Raw genomic sequence first — 5000 nt, 5'->3', positions numbered from 1 at the left:
AGCTGTTCATCCAGAAGTGGCTAAAAAATTTTCATTGTGTGGTAAAAAGTTTTATCCAAGAGATAATTGAAGGTTGCTGTGAATAAAAGTGCATGTCTCAGTACATCTGCCAAAGCAGTGGTCTGTAACTGCTAGACAAAAGAGGGAGATGCACCACTTACCTGGTGGCACTCATGGCGCTTCTTTTAATTAGTGGCATGACGCACGTGGGATGTAGCGTCAGATCGGCTTATATAAAATGCATCCAAAAATAAAGTCAGTCTGGTTCTAGAAACCCTGCCCAAAGTTCGCATATCACCTTCATGTGGCATAAAACAGGACACATGCAAATTTATCTTCTCAGGTAATCAGTCAAAAAACTATATGAACATATTCATAGTCGGCAGGATTTGAACCTGCGCGGGGAAACCCCAATGGATTTCTAGTCCATCGCCTTAACCACTCGGCCACGACCAAGCGGTTAACTAAAATAAGCATATCATTCTTCAGGTGTTTTTCATTTAGAAGAGCTCCATACTTATAATACAATTCAATGGCAAGGTTAGGAAAACTCCTTCAATGTTCCTGAGAGACTTTTGGTGCATTTTGTGAGCTACAAAGAAAAGCCACAAAAACAGACTCAAAAGATGCCCAAAATAATTTTAGAGAAACACCACCAAAAATGCTTACAAACCGCTGTAGGAAATTCTGAAAAACACAAGAAAAGATGATTCAGGAAGAAAACGCCAACATTTCCTGAAGCCATTTCAACTTCAAATCCTTGTCAGTTTCATACACCTGGAAAAAGTGTTATGTGAACATTGACATAAATCATAGGGTATGGTTGCTTTGCGTGACACAGTTCGTAAGAGTGCTGTAACTTAAAGTCAATTTAAAGTTTCCGTAATCCTGCTTTAAAGGTAGATTTGGCCATAGAACTCAAAGTGATCACTCCATGGATGCTTGGAACATTCAAATCTTTGTTTTGCATGTTGATTTTAACTTTCTCTTTTTATCTTTTTATGTTAAACCTTTAGCACAGGAGAACTCAGTGTAAGTGCAAAAACTGAAACACATGTACAAAGAGCTGCCCAGGTTCCACTGAGATTTGAACTCAGATCGCTAAATTCAAAGTCCAGAGTGCTTACCATTACACCATGGAACCACACGCACAAAAAATAACTGGCTGCAGTTTTTTTGTGCTAAAAAGCACATATGAACTCATGAATCATGGTGAAAAAAGGCTCTAAAGCTGTAGTGCAAATCTACATTTAATACACAAAGGTAAATTAATATCTCCTAAACTTTATTTCCACAAGTGTGCCAAGAGTTCCATGATATCTCAACAATGACAGTTTTAAATGTTGATGAAAAGTGGCTAGTAAATAGAGTGTTGGATCTGTTACTTGGAAAAAGGGGAAGAAAAAAATAACTGCAAAACTTATACTGTTAGAAAGCTGTTCATCCAGAAGTGGCTAAAAAAATTTCATTGTGTGGTAAAAAGTTTTATCCAAGAGATAATTGAAGGTTGCTGTGAATAAAAGTGCATGTCTCAGCACATCTGCCAAAGCAGTGGTCTGTAACTGCTAGACAAAAGAGGGAGATGCACCACTTACCTGGTGGCACTCATGGCGCTTCTTTTAATTAGTGGCATGACGCACGTGGGATGTAGCGTCAGATCGGCGTATATAAAATGCATCCAAAAATAAAGTCAGTCTGGTTCTAGAAACCCTGCCCAAAGTTCGCATATCACCTTCATGTGGCATAAAACAGGACACACGCAAATTTATCTTCTCAGGTAATCAGTCAAAAAACTATATGAACATATTCGTAGTCGGCAGGATTTGAACCTGCGCAGGGAAACCCCAATGGATTTCTAGCCCATCGCCTTAACCACTCGGCCACGACCAAGCGGTTAACTAAAATAAGCATATCATTCTTCAGGTGTTTTTCATTTAGAAGAGCTCCATACTTATAATACAATTCAATGGCAAGGTTAGGAAAACTCCTTCAATGTTCCTGAGAGACTTTTGGTGCATTTTGTGAGCTACAAAGAAAAGCCACAAAAACAGACTCAAAAGATGCCCAAAATAATTTTAGAGAAACACCACCAAAAATGCTTACAAACCGCTGTAGGAAATTCTGAAAAACACAAGAAAAGATGATTCAGGAAGAAAACGCCAACATTTCCTGAAGCCATTTCAACTTCAAATCCTTGTCAGTTTCATACACCTGGAAAAAGTGTTATGTGAACATTGACATAAATCATAGGGTATGGTTGCTTTGCGTGACACAGTTCGTAAGAGTGCTGTAACTTAAAGTCAATTTAAAGTTTCCGTAATCCTGCTTTAAAGGTAGATTTGGCCATAGAACTCAAAGTGATCACTCCATGGATGCTTGGAACATTCAAATCTTTGTTTTGCATGTTGATTTTAACTTTCTCTTTTTATCTTTTTATGTTAAACCTTTGGCACAGGAGAACTCAGTGTAAGTGCAAAAACTGAAACACATGTACAAAGAGCTGCCCAGGTTCCACTGAGATTTGAACTCAGATCGCTAAATTCAAAGTCCAGAGTGCTAACCATTACACCATGGAACCACACGCACAAAAAATAACTGGCTGCAGTTTTTTTGTGCTAAAAAGCACATATGAACTCATGAATCATGGTGAAAAAAGGCTCTAAAGCTGTAGTGCAAATCTACATTTAATACACAAAGGTAAATTAATATCTCCTAAACTTTATTTCCACAAGTGTGCCAAGAGTTCCATGATATCTCAACAATGACAGTTTTAAATGTTGATGAAAAGTGGCTAGTAAATAGAGTGTTGGATCTGTTACTTGGAAAAAGGGGAAGAAAAAAATAACTGCAAAACTTATACTGTTAGAAAGCTGTTCATCCAGAAGTGGCTAAAAAAATTTCATTGTGTGGTAAAAAGTTTTATCCAAGAGATAATTGAAGGTTGCTGTGAATAAAAGTGCATGTCTCAGCACATCTGCCAAAGCAGTGGTCTGTAACTGCTAGACAAAAGAGGGAGATGCACCACTTACCTGGTGGCACTCATGGCGCTTCTTTTAATTAGTGGCATGACGCACGTGGGATGTAGCGTCAGATCGGCGTATATAAAATGCATCCAAAAATAAAGTCAGTCTGGTTCTAGAAACCCTGCCCAAAGTTCGCATATCACCTTCATGTGGCATAAAACAGGACACACGCAAATTTATCTTCTCAGGTAATCAGTCAAAAAACTATATGAACATATTCGTAGTCGGCAGGATTTGAACCTGCGCAGGGAAACCCCAATGGATTTCTAGCCCATCGCCTTAACCACTTGGCCACGACTACTTAGACGTTGATTTTTGATGAGAATCAAACACCTTTTCTTATAGCACCATGATCAAGATCAGTGATTATCCCTCTGGAAAACATCTCAGAAAATAGAAACAATTTTCCAGGTCCCAGTAAAATGTAAAAATCTGATTTAAAGTCATCATCAATGGGAATCATGCACAGTTTAAGACTTTTACCTCTTTATAAGGCGGATTTGGAGTGGGTCCATTCCAAAAACATCCTGAAAATTAATCTGAAAGTGCTGAAAACACTGAACAAATTAATTTCCACGTAAAAAAGACTTGCTGTTCATATTATCAGGCTTTTGGGCGTCTTTTAACCACATCAAGTTTCCAAAAATGCCAAGCAGTTAACTAAAATAAGCATATCATTCTTCAGGTGTTTTTCATTTAGAAGAGCTCCATACTTATAATACAATTCAATGGCAAGGTTAGGAAAACTCCTTCAATGTTCCTGAGAGACTTTTGGTGCATTTTGTGAACTACAAAGAAAAGCCACAAAAACAGACTCAAAAGATGCCCAAAATAATTTTAGAGAAACACCACCAAAAATGCTTACAAACCGCTGTAGGAAATTCTGAAAAACACAAGAAAAGATGATTCAGGAAGAAAACGCCAACATTTCCTGAAGCCATTTCAACTTCAAATCCTTGTCAGTTTCATACACCTGGAAAAAGTGTTATGTGAACATTGACATAAATCATAGGGTATGGTTGCTTTGCGTGACACAGTTCGTAAGAGTGCTGTAACTTAAAGTAAATTTTAAGTTTCCGTAATCCTGCTTTAAAGGTAGATTTGGCCATAGAACTCAAAGTGATCACTCCATGGATGCTTGGAACATTCAAATCTTTGTTTTGCATGTTGATTTTAACTTTCTCTTTTTATCTTTTTATGTTAAACCTGTGGCACAGGAGAACTCAGTGTAAGTGCAAAAACTGAAACACATGTACAAAGAGCTGCCCAGGTTCCACTGAGATTTGAACTCAGATCGCTGGATTCAGAGTCCAGAGTGCTAACCATTACACCATGGAACCACACGCACAAAAAATAACTGGCTGCAGTTTTTTTGTGCTAAAAAGCACATATGAACTCATGAATCATGGTGAAAAAAGGCTCTAAAGCTGTAGTGCAAATCTACAATTAATACACAAAGGTAAATTAATATCTCCTAAACTTTATTTCCACAAGTGTGCCAAGAGTTCCATGATATCTCAACAATGACAGTTTTAAATGTTGATGAAAAGTGGCTAGTAAATAGAGTGTTGGATCTGTTACTTGGAAAAAAGGTAAGAAAAAAATAACTGCAAAACTTATACTGTTAGAAAGCTGTTCATCCAGAAGTGGCTAAAAAATTTTCATTGTGTGGTAAAAAGTTTTATCCAAGAGATAATTGAAGGTTGCTGTGAATAAAAGTGCATGTCTCAGTACATCTGCCAAAGCAGTGGTCTGTAACTGCTAGACAAAAGAGGGAGATGCACCACTTACCTGGTGGCACTCATGGCGCTTCTTTTAATTAGTGGCATGACGCACGTGGGATGTAGCGTCAGATCGGCTTATATAAAATGCATCCAAAAATAAAGTCAGTCTGGTTCTAGAAACCCTGCCCAAAGTTCGCATATCACCTTCATGTGGCATAAAACAGGACACATGCAAATTTATCTTCTCAGGTAA

General features: G+C 37.8%; 3 non-coding genes across 3 annotated transcripts; all 3 read right to left on the bottom strand.

Moving 5' to 3' along the window:
• Positions 1 to 1072: 1072 nt before the first annotated feature.
• Positions 1073 to 1144, bottom strand: TRNAQ-UUG (transfer RNA glutamine (anticodon UUG)). The gene has a single exon. It is a non-coding gene; the product is annotated as a tRNA-Gln (tRNA).
• Positions 1145 to 2506: 1362 nt separating this feature from the next.
• TRNAQ-UUG (transfer RNA glutamine (anticodon UUG)) lies at positions 2507 to 2578 on the bottom strand. Its single transcript has one exon. It is a non-coding gene; the product is annotated as a tRNA-Gln (tRNA).
• Positions 2579 to 4291: 1713 nt separating this feature from the next.
• On the bottom strand, positions 4292 to 4363 carry TRNAQ-CUG (transfer RNA glutamine (anticodon CUG)). The gene has a single exon. It is a non-coding gene; the product is annotated as a tRNA-Gln (tRNA).
• Positions 4364 to 5000: the final 637 nt, after the last annotated feature.

This window comes from Ranitomeya variabilis, chromosome 2 (genome assembly GCF_051348905.1).
Source record: "Ranitomeya variabilis isolate aRanVar5 chromosome 2, aRanVar5.hap1, whole genome shotgun sequence".
NCBI lineage: Eukaryota > Metazoa > Chordata > Amphibia > Anura > Dendrobatidae > Ranitomeya > Ranitomeya variabilis.
The sequence above is the reverse complement of the archived record's forward strand: the minus strand, read 5'-3'. Positions and strand labels throughout refer to the sequence as shown.